Genomic DNA, 18035 nt, shown 5'->3' with positions numbered 1-18035 from the left:
CTGGGATAGTGTCAGTCTGTCGAGGTTTTGTGGGATTTTTCGTTTGGTAAAAAGGATAGCCGAACTTTTGTTGGGATTAATTTTGACTTTCCACCTGTTGCACCAGGTTTCAAGTTGGTCTAAGGAGTTTTGGAGGAGGGAGACGGAATATCTAGGATCTACGGATTGGGATGTGATTGTCAGGTCGTCGGCGTATAAGTATATGTTGGTGTTGGGGGGATGTGGGATGTCGGAGTTGTAAATGGTGTATAGGTGTGGAGACAGGACGGTGCCCTGGGGGACACCGGCCTCCATGGGACGGGTGGTGGAAAGGGAATCTTGGATTTGGATGCGGAATTTTCGGTGGTGTAGGTAGGATTTTATGAGTTTGGTAAAGGATATGGGATATTGGTTGGAGAGCATTTTCATCAGTAGGCCTTCATGCCAAACCGTATCGAAGGCCTTTGCGACGTCCAGGAAGACAGCACCAGTGTACTGTCCCCTGTTGAAGGCCGCCGTGATGTGCTCGGTAAGGCGAAGGATTTGGAGTTCAGTGGAGTGATTGGGTCGGAAGGCGAACTGCTCGTCTGGAATGACTTGCAGTTCTTGGGAGTGGGTTCTTAGACGGGTTAGGATAATTTTTTCTACCACTTTGCTCATAGCCGGGAGCAGGCTAATGGGCAGGTAGTTGGATGGGATGGTGTGATCTTTGTTGGGCCACACGACAGCTGTACCATGGCCCGTTCCAGGGTACGCATGCCACAGCACGGGTAATATGAAATTTGAGCGAATACGCCTATCTATACTTTTAGAATAGTGGAAATAAGATCGATTTATTTACATTCTTGGGCCAGTTTCCAGTCATAACAAGATTTTTCAAATTGATTTCGTGAGTTTACTGAAAATTTATAAAACGAAATGGAAAGTTACAAAAAAATAATAAAGTTGACCTAATTATAATTGAATATATAAATGAACTGACCGCATTTCCACTATTCGGTAATATTAATAAAAAAATATAAATGTAGAAATTGACTTTAATAATGGCTGAACTTTTCCATTTAGCTACCCCGCATATTTTAAAACACAGGACGCTAGAAGCATAGCTATATAAAACGATGCCCAATTGGTCAATTCGTAATAGTACAGTGTTGGTTCTACGCCGGCGCCGCACGAGTAAGGTTTGTTTACACCACATACTTGGTTTACACCAAAACAACCAAACTTGTCACCGATTTGCAAATCTTATGCCGATTTGGCGCGTTTTATGTTTATTCAGTGTTTTACAAGTGAATATTCCCAATTTTTAAGCCGAGCTATTTTTTTAGTTGTACCACATTATATTATACATATTCCGGTTCTGATAAAAACCCATTTTATTACATAAAATACGCTGTGTGGCTCTATTTCATTCTAGATGTTTATTAAGTTGTGATTATTTAATAATTATGATCTACGACGATATTTTAAATTTTACACGAATAAGTGATTATCAGTGTGAACTAAAACCAACGAAATATATTTTATTTTGCGTATAAATATTAATGATGGTAACGAGGCTGCTAGTTATTTAAACTTTTTTGAAGCACATACATTAACGAAGTGGATAAGAAAATGGAGAATTGGCAAATCCAGAAAGGTATACATAACTATTTAGGTAATCGAAACAGTATACCTACTACTAATATTCTAAATATTTCGTATTACAGAGTCGTTTATCATAAATACTATATGTGTGCCAACATAATGCTGTAAATAAAAAGTGTAGTGCTCATAAAACCGAATTTAACACTGCAAAACTAGATATAGTCATAACAAAATGTACTCCGGCTACGAAAAGAAATGACAAATATTCGAAACTGAAACCAGCACTTTTTGGAAAAATTAAGATATACAAAATACATAACCATACTATAGGATCAAGTGAGTCTCTAAAATAGTTGAAAATGTCTGATGAGGTAAGATGTGATTTCTATCACATATACAGGGTGATTCAGAACTTATCCAAAAAAATAATTCTGGATGTACAGGGGACCCTTACAAATTCAATTTTGTAAAGAAAAAATCAAAAATGGCATTTCGAAAATGATTTAAAAGTACTGGTCCACTGTAAAACCTGACCTAGCACAATGCCACCGGCATTAAGGATAAAGAGGGACAAAAACTTTCGCAAAGAAAGAAATAAATAGAATTTTATAGCACCTATTTTATATCGGCAAATTCAAATGCTTTTGCCTTTATTAATTAATAAAATTAATTTGTGTTTTTAAATAATAAAATCATTTGACATACCCGATGTTACAACAACAATTGTCCGTCTTAATCACTTTCTACGAACTAACACAAATGCTTCACCACAATACAAATGTTGTATTGTTTCACCATAAATTAAAACGATATCCATCAACTCTGGGATGCTATACACGCAAACCATTTTTGACACTAACTACTAAAAAACTGTTGTAAACACTACAGATAACAGGTAAAAACACTAAATAATCCATTGCTAGGTACAAAGTGCTTTTAGAAAGGACTGATTTATCATTTACTGCAACACTCATTTCGAAAATCAAGTTGACAATGGAATATTTAGTTTTTAAACTAGATGTGAATCACAGCACATGTAGTGCTGCCGAAATTCAACCCTACATAGGAACGGTAAAGTGAGGACATTTTCATGAAGATATTTCAAATTTACCGTGAAATAATTCTTTATTCAATGTAAAAAGTTAAAAGTTTATGGGTAATACAGGATGTCACAGTTTTAATCAGTGAAGTCAGCAATTCCCAAATCTACACCCTGTATATTCGACATAAAATAATTTCAATTCAATTTTAAATCTATAGATCTTCTCTTGTAGAAGTAATATGGTACGTAACGAAGCAGTTGCAATAAAATACGCGTATATTTTCGCTTTCTAAGCTACAAAACAGTCATTATTAAATTTCGGGACCCTCCTTTGCAATTTTCGTAGCCAGTTTCTACCAGTTTTGTTTTTATCTGGGTTAAAACTTTGACGTTTCAGCATATCGTTGGTTATATAAGCTGCACTAGTTATATAAACTAAACATACTCGATAACATGCTTGGTTTCGAAAAATAGGGTCCAAGACTTTTGGGGAGCCTTAAATATAAGCTTTATAAGCTTACCTCGTTGTAGTAACTCTTATTCCAACTCTGTTCACCACAAATGTACAACGTTACCGAAGAAGTTGTTCAGCTGCCCAGTGACAAAAATTAAGCCTCTTCTCAAAGTCTTCTTCAAATAGTTCCTAATGCAGCCGAATATAATAAGGTATTTGTTTTTTTTTAAAAATTTTTTGCAACGAGGTCTTACGGATATCAGTAGTCCCGCTAATATCGCATATACTGCATTGTGGATTTTCTTGTACGCTTCCCAACACCAGAAATTCATGGTCTTCGTTAATTATTTATTACCCTCTCTGTTACGTTTTGTAAATCTCACGAGTCCAGTGTTTCTGAATCGCTCGGGCAATGAACCAAAAGCAGATTTTTTTAAGATGCCTTCTATTGGGATATCGCTGCTAATAAATTCTTGATGCTAATGATGTATGTTTGTCACATTCTCCAAGAGAAAATATCATGTCTACCATTTCTTAATCTTCATTAACATTAACATGTTGGATTTACTTAGTTTATATACATTTTCAGTCAAACCTATTTCAATCAATGTTTATGCTAATACAAACTAATGCTTTGTAAACTAGATGACATTTATAACTTAGCTGTTAGTGGTTAGTTTGTTTTTTAAATAAGGCTTATTTGCCGACTTTGGCAGAAATTCAAATAAATGGAAGTAAGTACCAACGTTATATCAGTCGAAAGAAAATAGTACTTCCATTTGAAAAAAATGAGATATACGAGTTTGAATATTTTGAAGTTTAAGGTGCCGCACAATCTGCGTCTTGTAACAATAATTTCCTTTCCATAGCACAAATGATGGAGCACTTTACGTTGAATCGAATGGGGAAAATCGTGAATCCGTATCACCAGTAACTTAGAAGATATTTGATGTCAAAGATAATGATGCAATGGGGAAAATTTTCGAAAAAAGTTGAATAACTCGGAAACGAAGCATCCTTGACCTAAGGTATGGTATACAGGTTGTTGGTTTATTCACAAACAGGAATTTTTTGCTGTGAACAATTTAAAATTTTCTAATCAGTAGTAAGGAGAAAATTTCTACACCACTGCATTTGTGACATGTAAATATTAGTGTATTTGTAACAAAAAATTCCAATAGATTTTATTTGTAAAATTAGTAGTTTTAGAATCATCTTTGATTTATTCAACTGTGTAATAATAAGCTTGCTTGATTTTGGGATGGAAAAACAATAATTAAAAAATGATTGAATTTTCAAATAAAATGGAAAAAATACCTTTTTTTATTGAAATCCAGTTGTCTAATTTACAAAATATTCAATGGCGTCAAAATTCTGACCATCTTAACGATTAAATTAGATTTTTTTTATTATTTACACAGTCTACACACAATACAATATCGTTATTTAAAATATACAGGGTGTTCCTAAATATCATGTACATAAGGAAGGGGGTAATTCTTTGGCTTATTTCATGACTAAAAGTTCGCATAAACATAGGTCCGCAAACCCTTTGTTACCGATGTACAGGGTGTTGAAATTTTAAGATTTTTAAAGTTTTTTCTCTATAGCTCCCAGTTATTGAGATATTTAGCTGAAATTTGGGATATAGGTTACGCTGTAACGCTTACATCATTGGGCCTGCCAAATGGTCATGATATTCTACAGAGTGATATTTTTTGGGGTTCATGCCCCCCTTTATTCCCCTGAACTTTTGTGCGGTGCACAATATATCGAGAGTTCTGCGTCGATACAACACCGTTTGTAGAAAAAGTAGCTTAATCGCAATTATTTTTTCAAAAAATTTCTGTTGTTCAGAAATTCATCTTGCACCCAGAAAGCATAGCCTCCTTAAATTGTCTCCTTCTAAAAAAGTGTGTAAAATTTTTGGTTTAAAGGGCTTCAATTTATTCTTTTTTAGACATTTTCTTATGGTCTCTTTGCTTAAATTCAAATTCAATGCCACCTGTCGTATGCTTAGTCGTGGATTATTCCTGAAAGCATCTAAAATCCTATTTTCGTGTAAGTTTGCTCTTCGGTATTCTTTCGGTCTTACATGTGATACACTGACAGTCTGATTAAATATTTTATTAATTCGTGGTACTGTACAGTAACTTACTGTTCGATTAGGATAGCGGTGATTAAAAATTCTTGCAGCTTCACGCGATGTAACATTTTCTCCAGAAATTCTTATTATTTCAATTTTGTCAGCAACTGATATAATTTCTGCCTTCACTTATGTTTTTTCGCAATAAATTATTTTTAAACTCAGAATTTTAATAACAATCTTATTGACATGTTAAAATTTGAAATGGATTTGTCAATCAACACATGAATTATAGGCCTGTGTCACCTAAATTGTAGCCACACTGTATACACACTATACATTATAATCTGTCGAAGTTGTAAACCCTTTATCAATCGGTAGATGGTTGCATTGTGAGAAATAGGAAAAGTGTGGACTTTCCAGTTCATAACCAGGTTTTAGTGATTTTTACAAATCAGTTACCAGTCCTCTTGTTTCAGTGAGATTTTCGTGTTTCAGTCAATGTTTTTCAAAGCAGGCTTTACGTTTTACATATTCCAATATTTATGATCGGTGTTTTATAGCTCTTAAACATTCCATTTTTGCATATCGATGGGCAGTAATTCGCACTTGCAAACTTTAATTACCAAACCACACAGATCACACCGGTAAATTTGCATTTGAGAAGGCTCTCTATGCTTCAACACATGATACATCTCCATTATTTGCGTTCAAAATTGCAGTCATTACATCTGTATGTTTAAACCTACAAGAAATCTCTATGCTTCAACATGTGATATTTGAGATTGCCCTTGTATTTAGTTTCATAATCGCAGTTGTTACACTTGAACATTTGAATATGCGAAGGATCTTTATGTTTCAGTTCGTGCCCTTTCATAACATTCTTGTACTTTGTTCTGTAATTGCAGTAATTACAATTATACATTTGAATCTGTGAAGGATCTTTATGTGTCAGTTGATGCCGTTTGATAGCATTCTTGTATTTAGTTTCATAATCGCAGTCATTACACTTGTATTTTTGTACCTGCGAAGGATCCTTATGTTTCAGTTGGTGATGTTTCATATACTTCTTGTATATAGTTTCGTAATTGCAGTCGTTGCACCTGTACATTTGAATCTGTGAGGGATCTTTATGCTTCATTTGATGATGTATGATACTCTTCTTATATCTGGTTTCATAATCGCAGTCATTACAGCTGTACATTTGAATCTGCGAAGGACTTGTGTCACATTTGTATGATACTTTGCACTCCTGCTTGGTTTTCATGTTACGTTTGTTCGCTGCTCTATTCTCAGCTTTACATCCATCCTCTGCTGCATTTTTACAGTCACTCTTTTCAAATGGTTCATTATCGAAGGTCTCCGGTAGTGCCTCACTGAAAAAAATACATATACAAGGTATTTTTGAAGTCCAAGTATTTAATAATAATAATAATAATAATAATAAAAATTTATTATGCTAAAGAACAAACAGGCCTATATACAATACGATTGTATGTCGTAAGCTCGTCAGTCCAGAAAAACACTCACTTGAAAACACTATTATGAAACATAAACATCGTCTTACAATAAAAACTGTTGCACGCTATAAAAACATTTTTTGATTACAAATTTTTTAATTTTGTTCCTAAATACATTAATACTATCTGTCGCTTTGAAGCATTCATGGACTGTTAATGCATGGTTATACAGTTTTACCCCACAGTACCTGGGACTGTTCTGCATTACTGTGAGTCTGGGGCATTTAGTGTGCAATGTGTCTTTGCACCGGGTGTCGTGTGCATGCACATCGTATCTTTTTTTCCAAACTCCTATATTTTGTTTTACAAAAACTAAAAGTGAATAGATGTAGAGTGATGGCAAGGTCATTATTTCGAGGCCCTTGAATAAATCTACGCATGACGTTCTTCGAGAAGATTTAGTCATACATCGCACCATGCGTTTTTGAACTAAAAACGCTCTATTAACATCCGCCGCAGACCCCCAGTGAATTAACCCGTAAGCCAGCGTTGATTGTTTAAAAGAGTTATAGGTGAAAATATTGCATTTTACAAAAAGTCATTTTAATAAGAGCTCTGAAATTATTAATCATTGCAAGGTTATTATTTCCCCAATCTCTTCAATAACCTTGCAATAATGACAATTGTGTATGAATGACCTGATGGAGTTAACAGTCGATACACTGATTAGTATTTAAGTGAAATCATTATTTTTATTTTACTTCCGCTTGAATTTAGTAATTTTGGTAACAAGTCAAAATAAGCATTTTCAAAACTAAAACAGGTTTATATCTCTCTTAAATTTTCTAAATGACTTATTTAAAAAATACCTCGTAATCAACACATAAATAAAAAGTCCAATCCAATTACCAAAGTACAAAATTTATCGACATTTCCTTACTAATCCTGAGGATCTTCCGGTTTTATTTCAATTTCTTCAGTTTTAATGTAACACTGTTTATCGACGTTTGTATATTTCTCATGTACATCAAGGCAGTTCTTTAAAAAACTGCCATGGGTACGAAGCGAATCAAAACATACTCTGCATATGACAGGATCCCTGGTAGCATGAATGTTCTACAATTAAAAAAATATTAGTGTTAATTAATTCAGTTCAATGTAAAGCTGAAAAGAAGGAATCTTTCAATGATTTATATGACAAATAAAAAAGTAAGTAGATTATTTACCAATTTTATAAATATTCATGTCTATACAACACATATAGAATATCGTTTTTAGAAAAGACTGTTTGCTGATTCCTACAAATACCTTTCTATGAAATACTCTAAAATATAACTTACAACCTGTGGTATATATGCATCGATTATGTCAACATCCACTTCATTTAATGCCACAAATCCGTATGTTACCAGCTGAAAACATAATCGACAGATTCTCCAATCTTCCGATACATCAAATAACTGAATATTTCCTTTCTCTTTTAAATAAACTTCCTTTAAATCAATCACTGGCATTTTACTAGCGTTAATGTGAGGAAAAATTAAGTCCTCCGTATCCATACATACTGACTTAAAATTAAAAGCAGCCAATAATTCTACGGAACATGTTGTACACATGAAATGTGTAACATTCTCCTCCAAATTCTGAAACGGATTTGCAATTAAGAATAAATTAATTACACTACGGACATAAAAGTAATCTTGTTAACTTGATCTTACCACAAGCGGCAAAACAATTTTTAGAACATCCCTTATGACTTCTTCTATCATCCGGCAATTTGAATCCCTTATAGTATTCAGGCATAGCCTACAAAATGTTTCTTCTAATATTGTTGCTTGCATATTTACTTATTGCTTTCCTTATCAGGAATTCTAAACTTTAATAACGAATAACGATACTGTCGTAAACAATAAAGCGACTCCATAACCACATTTATAATTTTCTTCTTCTTCTTCACACTGAATTTGTAGATGGGAACATGAAAATTGAGACGACTACAAAGATTGTAAGAGTCATTCTATACGACAGCTGTACTGTAGCCCGTTCCAGAGTACGCATGCCACAGCGCGGGTCGTATGAAATTTGAGCGAATACGCCTATTTATACTTTTTTTATTCATGTGACTGTGTCCGAATAGTGGAAATAAGGTCGATTTATTTACATTCTTGCGTCAGTTTCCAGTCCTAACAAGATTTTTAAAATTGATTTCGTGGGTTTACTGAAAATTTATAAAACAAAATGGAAAGTGACGAAAATAATAAAGTTGACCTAATTGTAATTGAAAATATAAATAAACTGACCTTATTTCCACTATTCGGTAACATTAATAAAAAAATATAATGTAGAAATTGACTTTAATAATGACCGACTTTTTCATTTTAGCTACGGGCTACGAGCAAAATTTCAACTGTCGAGCGACGAAAACAAGCATGCGAAGCGTTCCTCGCTTCATCGGATGATGACGACGACCTACTCACAAGCTTCCTTGAGACCGCCGAAGAGAGACGAGGTAAAGGAAAATTTCGCCTCACTTTGGAAAGTTTAGTGGAATCGATCGACTTCAGAACTTACCTCTCACCAGATTTCCGCTGTTAAATTTCAGATACTCAACATCAATCAAACAGCCAGACCAGGCTAACGTCGCCCACCAGAATGGGGTGCCACTAAATCAGACTTTACAGTAGCAGATTTACCTGAATTCACCCCGCTGGTGAACGAGCACGCACCCTACCTATTGCAGCTACCTGCGCGCGCTTTGAGAATCATAACCTTAAAACTTAAAGTTAAATTGTCATAAATAAAAACACAACGGAACTTTATTTACTGCCTGCGTTTATTTTAAGCTAACATTCAAATCACAGAAGTGTAAAATTGTTAGGGGCAGAATATGATGACAAAGATGACGTCATTTTCTGTTTGGGAACAATAGGGGTCTACGAAAATTAACTCGTAGTGATCTAGATATATCATTTTCTTTGTCCAAAACCTTAATAAATAATAATAAGGTAAAATACAGTGATCTGAGCAGCCGGAATGAATTTTCGTAAATCCCTAATGTGTTCACAAGTTTCTGCTCGTAACAAGAATTGGCAGAATGGATCAAATTAGTTTAATTACTGTTGGATTATCTGTATTAAAAGTTGTTTTTAATATTATTTGAAACATAAGTACTACTATGCCTATCTTGTATACGCTGAACACATAACCTAAATGTATCTTTCGTAATTGTTCTTTAGTAAGAAAAACAAGGCTACAGTGCTGCTATAATATTGCTCCTTCGCACTTACAATTTCCAAGAATTAAGTCTACATAAAATTATGTAAAATGCAGGGTGAATCTGTACATATATTTTAATCTGGTGAGTAGTTTTTCAAAATTACAAATATTTGCAGATAATTTTTTTAATCCATCCATATAGATTTTTTTTTTGTTTCACATTACAGGTTAAATCTAACTAAAATGCACTGTTACGGATTTTAGTTTAGAAACAGTAGCCGGTTTTAGGGGCGATTTAAACTTAAATTAATTTAAACGCAAATTTTAACTTGATGAAAACCGTAAACAATTGATGAATTCCATAGACCACCTAGACTGGCTGTACCTAATTCTAATGCAAGGGTAGCAGTGAATGCAAATTGTGGGGAAGTGGAGTGTGGGAGGTAATCTGACTGCGCATACCTTAGAGCCTCTACTACAGGTCCGCATTAAACAATATTTTTACACTTATGACAAATATTCATTTTTCAAGTTTGGAATTCAGAAAATAATATATTTTAATGTCTTGATTATACTAAATAAACCTACAAAATAATTAAAATATATTTATTGTGCTTTAAGTAATGTTAGTTTGTTTAATATTTGTCTTTTCGTATATTTTACTGAAAGAAATATTTTGACTTCATGACTTATACTCACAACAATATACTTTTCACAAACAGCCCTTACAAGTTTATGATTACAATTGCTATGGAAATTATCAAATTGATGTTCATGTAAATTTTCAAATATGTTCACATTCAAAAAGTTTTTCAATACACAGCACACAATTTTATTTTTGTGTAGCTTGGGTGTACTGTTTTCAGTTATTAAAAAAATATATTATTTTTCTGTTTATTAGACACGAAAAAAGCTGCCTAACTTCATATTTTAGTTTCTTCTTTCTTGGGGTATCATCACTAAAATGTTCATATAATCTTTTAATTATCCGTGATGTTCAAAGTTGACATCGAAGATCAGGCCCGGTCTGGCCAGGTCGGGAAGTCGGCAAAACCCAACCTATTTTGGAAGATTTTTTGTAAATTCTTGAGATATAACCACCGTAAATTGAAAAGATAAAGGAAGAATGTAAAAATGAAAATTAAATCTTTTGTAGAAATGGGATTTTCCCAGGTAAAAAAAAATAACACAAATTTTATTATTTTACCCTATACCCCTATAAACAGTGTACTTACAGGAAAGAAAGAGAGAAATAAATATATATTCCAAACCGTAAGCCCTTGAAACTAATAACTAATTTATTTATAAGCCGTGGGCCTGGAGGAAAAACGGGAGAATTCGAAATTTAATATAGCTTTCTTTAAGCCAAAAAAAGATTCCGTGTGTAATGCCTATAAGAATAAAGATCCCGAGAAGAGAACAGAAAAAACGATGATTATAATAATCATAATTTAAAGAAAATCGCGGTTCGAAATCTGAAAGACATTGATAAAGAATTGTCGAAAAATGATAAATCTCTAATAACAGCATGCTTTGATTTGCAGAAGGTGTTAGTAACCCCCAAGTCAGAAGTCAGCGACTTTTATTACAAAAGTAAAATCGCAACATACAACTTTAGAATTTATGATTTTGGCAGCAATCAAGGCTATTGCTATGTATGGCATGAGCAAATATCGAAGAGAGGACCGGATGAAATTGGAAGTTATTTATGGATCTTTTAAAAAGTGTTAAAGAAAATGGCATACGGAAGGTTATTCTTTATTCCAACAATTGCGGTGGTCAAAACCGTAATCGTTTCGTTTTTGCTTTGGATTTGGAAATAACACACCGTTTTCCCGAAATTGACCACACGCAGAATGAAAATGACAGCATGCATGCTGTGATTAAAGTTGCAAAAAAACGTCACTCTGCTATATACACTCCTGATCAATGGATTAGTCTAATAAAAATGGCCAAAGTTACTGCCCCACAGTACAAAGTAAACGAAATGTCTCGAGAAGATTTTGTAACTTTTAAACCAATGATAAAGAAACAAAAGTGGAAAAAAAATATTACTGGAGAGGCTGTAAAAATCTGCAAAATCAGAGAAATCCACTGCGATCCAAAGATAATTTTGGAGAGAATCATAAAGAACTAGACGTACAAACAAAAAACACACACAAACTCGAAGAATATCAATTTCCAAAATTGTATCAAGGTTTGCTGCCAATTGATGGTAAAAAATTAAGCGGTCTTTTGAGTCTGTGTAAGGCTAATTTGATACCACCGATGTATCATGGATTTTACAACTCCCTTCGGCCTGCTAGTAAGACTGACCACCAGGAAGAAAGTAATATTGACCAAGAAGATGACTCCGATTCTGAATCGTAATAAATTTTCCTTTGATGTCATTATTGATTATTAACAAATATTTTTTTATCTAAAAATAGAAAATGTTTAATTTTTCTGTACCTTATTAGTGTAGCAAGTTTTCTCAATAAAAAATTTTGTCGACGAAAACTGTAGTAACTCATTCAAAATCCATTTTTTTCTTATCCTAAACTATTTTATTTAGATCATCAATAATTAATTAAGACCTAAACAATAATTACTTTCTTAAAGAACGATTTAGTTCTTGTTATAAAAAAAAATAACGAACATTATTATTTTCTCAATTATTCAAATGCAATTATCTCGATATAACCAAATTTGAGATACGACAGTTTTCCTTGGGAGAGTCGATATACACCCTAATAACAGACAAAACCAAATAGACCCCGATTTCGATTTTTCTCGACGGCCCCTGAAAGAGCTAGACCGGGCCTGTCGAAGACTACCTAGGTCAGAATATAACTGGGACGTGGTAGGTTGGCTGATAGGAGACGTAATAGTCTGAAGATTGAGACTGTTCGTGTTCATAAAAAAGTATTAGTGAAGATAATTTTTATAAAATTATTTGGTGAGCATTAAAATGTTCACTACATGCAAAAAAAATTCATTCAAACCGCACAGTGCAACTTGAACACACTGTGCAAATAAAGTATAATTAATTTATTATTTCCGGTAGATTTAATGTGGGAACTGCATTTTTGCTAATTTTCGAACTACATTTTTGTTGAAAATTAAAAAATATTCTTCAAAGTGATTATACGTGAAAATTTTGATGGTATCCAATCCTGTTTTTTAAAAGCCTTCACTTATCTGTACTTTATGTCAACATCTTTGGGAAATCTGTAAAAATTAAAATATTAGATTCAAAAAATCAAAGCAAGTATAAAAATTTGGTAATTATTTATTTTACCATAAAAACTAAATTTTCTAATCAAATTTTGCCAACCCCCCTTTCCAGAGTGCTGAACATGAATTTGAAATAAATTTTTTGTTTATGTTTTCGATCGCAAAAAATAATATCACATTAATTTTCGGCTCTCTCAAAATTACGGGAATTTGAAAAATTTCATATAAATTGAAAACTTTTATGTATAATGTGAATAATTATTAAAAATATGATATGATTCAATATTCATTATAAAGTCAACCCTGGAATACTCTAACCTTAACCAAGAAATCACGTGTATAATGGCTCTTTACGTTTTATATTTATCTTGTTTTACTTATCTAGAGAAGGAATCTTTTCAGCTCTCTTCACCAACTTGTTCACTTCTATTTATACAATGTCCTTCAGTACATTTGCACATGAAAAAATAACTAATTATTGAAATCAAAGCGACGCGTACAGCTCAAGTTTCCAGATACGACTGATGCTGGGCTACCGACTAGGCTCCTAACTGCCTTCATCATAATCACTNTTTAAAGAAATGTATTCAAAAATAATGCAAATAACTGATAAATAAAGTAAAAACTTACCTGGGCATAACCCCGGCACAGATACCTGTAACAAAGATGCCGACGGCCTCTATGCTTAAGCCGGGGATTAGGTCGGTGGTTAAGAGGAAAGAAAGGGATTCTTTCCAGGTAGCCTTAATAAAGGCAGGTAGATTTTGCTCGTTGCAATCACTTCACCTCACAAACAAACACGTCCGCTCAGCTCGGCTGTTCGCACTGAACTGAAGAAATGCCCTATATAGTGGCTCAAATTAACGTTTTGTATATTGCTTATTTTACTTATCTAGAGAAGGACTCTCTTCGCCAACTAGTTCACTTCTATTTATACAATGTCCTACAATACATTTGCCCATGAAAAAATAACTAATTATTGAAATCAAACCTACACGTACAGCTCAAGTTTCCTGATAAGAGTGATGCTGGGCTATCGACTAGACTCCCAACTGCCTTCGTCTTAATCGCCCTATAGCCAGGCTAGGTGATCTATGATGAATTAATTTCAGCAAGTTCACTCCTATCACAAAGATTAAAAATGCACAATTTAAATGTTAACCTAATTACAGAAAAATAAGGCAGTCATTACAATTCACACTCCGAAGTACAACACAAATAATTCATTTAGAATAGAAAATTGACAGCTAAAGACTCTAAATACACAAATAATGAAATGAACTTGAAGCGAGATTTATTTTGATTCTGTACAAATATACTTTAAATAAAATAAAACTCTATGCACTATTAGGTGACACAATGATTTTCAAAGCATTGACTTCCGGTTTACCACAACGCTTTTCTCGAAAATCAAGCGGACAATCGAATATTTAATTTTGAAACTATAAATAAAAGGGCATATAGTATCGCCGAAAGGTACCGCTGTTTAAAAATGGCATGGGACGAAGGAGCTTGGTATATTTTGATATTTCAAAATTATTGTGAAAAAATGCTTTATTCGATATAAAAATCTAAGTTTCTGGATAATAATGAGTTTTAATACATCAAACTTAGAGGGTGGGTAGAAAAACCAGGAATAGTATCTCTACTGCTTTCCAGATAGACATGCCCCAAATTCAATTGCTGTGAATATCTTTAAAAATAATACATACGTTTTGTATTAGTAATTAAAGTATTAAAATTCCAGTACATTTTTTTTAAATGAATAGTTGTAGAATCATCTTCGATTTATTCAACTGTGTAATAATAAGTTTATTTTTGAGATAGAAAAACAATAATTCAAAAATGATTAATTTTTCAAATAAAATGGAATGGATATCTTTTCATTGATTTCCAGTTGAGAATCAAAAGAATTTGTCTAATTTACAAAATATTCAGCACTTCGATATTGGCTGCGCAAGAATTTTGTTACATAATTTTATGGATTTGATCCAATATTACATACACCAAATTTAATTCAAATATCTGCGTTTAGTCCAGTTACTCAGGTTTTTTACCTCCAAATTCTTTATAACTGAACCGATTGACGTGAAATTTTGACTGAATGTGGGGAATGCCTCAAGGAACAAAACCTATATAGTGCCGAAGTGTGCTTTTGCCCTGGGGGTGGTTCCCACCCCTTCTTCTTGGGGGGTGGACATTTTTATGCCCAAAATAACCACAGGAATCGTTAGAGGAGTCAATTTTAAGTAACAAATGTTATATAAAGTTTTTTGGATAATCCAGTACTTTCCGAGTAACTCGTCATTGAAAATGTTGATTTTTTACTGAAAAAGTGCTTGTTTTCGGACAGTTTTTTTGCAAACAACTCTGAAACCATTGGATTTAACGAAAAAGTTGTAATGAACAAAAAGAAAGGTAATAAAAAACACATCTAATGGCATTATTTTGTTTTTCTCTAATTGCAATATAAATTTCAGGTCACTATTGAAATAAAATAATTATAATTTAAAAACATTAAACAATTAAGTATTTATCATAAAATTAAAAATTGTATTTCACAACCAAATAAACTTAAATTGCCAACTACTAATATTACGTTCATTGTTAAAATAATTTACGACACAAAAAGCAACTAGATATCTTAAAATATTATGTATATAAGCCATATCATGGAAACATTGTAACGGAGGCCGCGTTGGCTTAGTGGTTTGCGCGTTGGCCTACTAATACAGAGGTTCTGGGTTCGATCCCTGGTGCAGGTATGGTTTTTTTTCAATTAAAATTAATTTCAAATGCAACTATTCATCGTCCACATTTTTCGGCTTCAGTTCTGCTTAGGAAGTAAATAATTCCTCACTGCGCGGCGTTGCCAAAACAGCGTTGTCAAATATCTGTTGATAAGGCCGCTAAATTCCTTGTTCTATTTCCGTCAGAAATCTTATTAAAATCGTGAAATATAAAATACAGCTGATAAATTAAGGAAAATTCAATAGAACTAAAATACGGTGTTATTTGCGTATTTAAAGTAAAATTAAAGATGCGGCTCTGGTAGTCCAATTAAATGGGCTTTTAAATCTCAATTTTGGTCAACTTGCCTGAATTTTTTGTATAAGTGAGTTTGAGGTAATGTAGTAACAATAAATAAGTAATTATTTTTCAACTCCCAAGCAGGGGTGACAAAATAATAAATGAAGTGTTATTTCAAGATAACTTAAAAGGGGTAAGACCTAGATAAAAAAATTTCTTATAAAAGTTGCAGAGTATAAAATTTTACATAAAAATTAGTTTTTTTCTACTATTAAAATTAACGGAGTAAGGAGGCTAGAATTTATAGGATATGAGAAATTTTAAATCATAAGCACTTTTTTTCCAATTTACTCTAAAAATTATAAACTTTCTTTTCAGATAAATAGACATTTTTTTTAAATTAAAATGTTAACAATTTTAATTTTATCTAAATATCTCGCGTACGCGTAATGATAACAATTATTGATTATATTCAATATAGTTTTCTGCACAATATGATGGACTGCCAGTAATTTTTTATAATACGTTTTTCCCGTTCTCGATCTGAGAAAGGAATCGAGAGTTCGAAAGTTACTGCCGTTTATTGATATCGGGAATCTCTGCCCCCTGATTGATGATCTGCGGCGTAATTTCGTGAAATATAGAGGCCTTCGAACGTGGATTGCGAAATCAAATATTCAAAGTACGTCTGCAACTTATATCGCGAGCTACCAAGTCCCTAATGGAAAATGTGTGTTAGCCGGATGATGTTCTGTTAGTCTCAGAACAAATCCAATATCGGGCTATGCAAAATATGCTTATAGCCGGATGATCTTGATGCTTGAGAGCTTGAAAAGTTGAATCGTGATCGATAAATTGACGGCAAAACATCTCTTATCTGATTAAAATTAATTTATTTTATCAGCCATAAAAGGTAGATGAGGATTCTGAATTGTTTTGGGCTTAAAAACAAACAATAGGTGGCGCTCTAACACAGATACCGCTTCAATGGGTATTTTCTACAAAAAAATCCAAACAAAAAAATGTATTTTGAATTTAGTCCAGTTACTCAGGGTTTTTACCTCTGAATTCTTTATAACTGAACCGATTGACGTGAAATTTTACTGAATGAGGGGAATGCCTCAAGGAACAAAACTTATATAGTGCCGAAGTGCGCTTTTGCCCTGGGGGTGGAAATTTTTACGCCCAAAATAACCACAGGAATCGATAGAGGAGTCAATTTTAAGTAACAAATGTTATATAAAGTTTTTTGGATAATCCAATATTTTCCGAGTAATTCGTCATCGAAAATGTTGATTTTTTACTGAAAAAGTGCTTGTTTTCGGACAGTTTCTTGCAAATAACTTAACGAAAAAGTTGTAATGAACAAAAAGAAAGGTAATAAAAAACAAATCTAATGGCATTATTTTGTTTTTCTTTAATTGCAATATAAACCGACTTATGGATTTTTAAACATTATTATATGTTATAGCTAAAAACTAAATTGGAACCGGTTAACGTTAAATAACGCCAAAACCATAAATATTAGGAAAAAAACTGTTTGAACCTTTTTTAAAGTACTTTGAAAAACCTTTAAAATGAGCTATTTTAAAACTCTTTAGAATCAAAATTAACGGAAATATGATCGAAATAACATGATAGTCTCATTTTTTTTAAGAAAAAATTAATAAACAAATCAGTGCCTTTGGCGACAGAATTAAAATTAAATGCAATCCACTTATAGATTTCTTCATTTATGTTCTAAGAATATGTTCTGGGCCTTTAGCTCACAAAGCATGATTTCAAAAAAAAAAACATATTTGAAAATGTTAATTTTTCAAATTTTTGAAAAAAATTTGATTTTTACGTTGTAAATTCAAAATTAAAGGGTGCACGAAAAAAATAAAACAGTAAAAAATTTAGCTTTGTTTTTGCTGAAGATTTTGTTTTATTTTTTATTCCTCTAAAATTAATATTAATCGAGAT

This window comes from Anoplophora glabripennis, unplaced genomic scaffold (assembly GCF_000390285.2).
Source record: "Anoplophora glabripennis isolate ALB-LARVAE unplaced genomic scaffold, Agla_2.0 scaffold1441, whole genome shotgun sequence".
NCBI lineage: Eukaryota > Metazoa > Arthropoda > Insecta > Coleoptera > Cerambycidae > Anoplophora > Anoplophora glabripennis.
Note: the sequence above shows the minus strand (reverse complement) of the source record.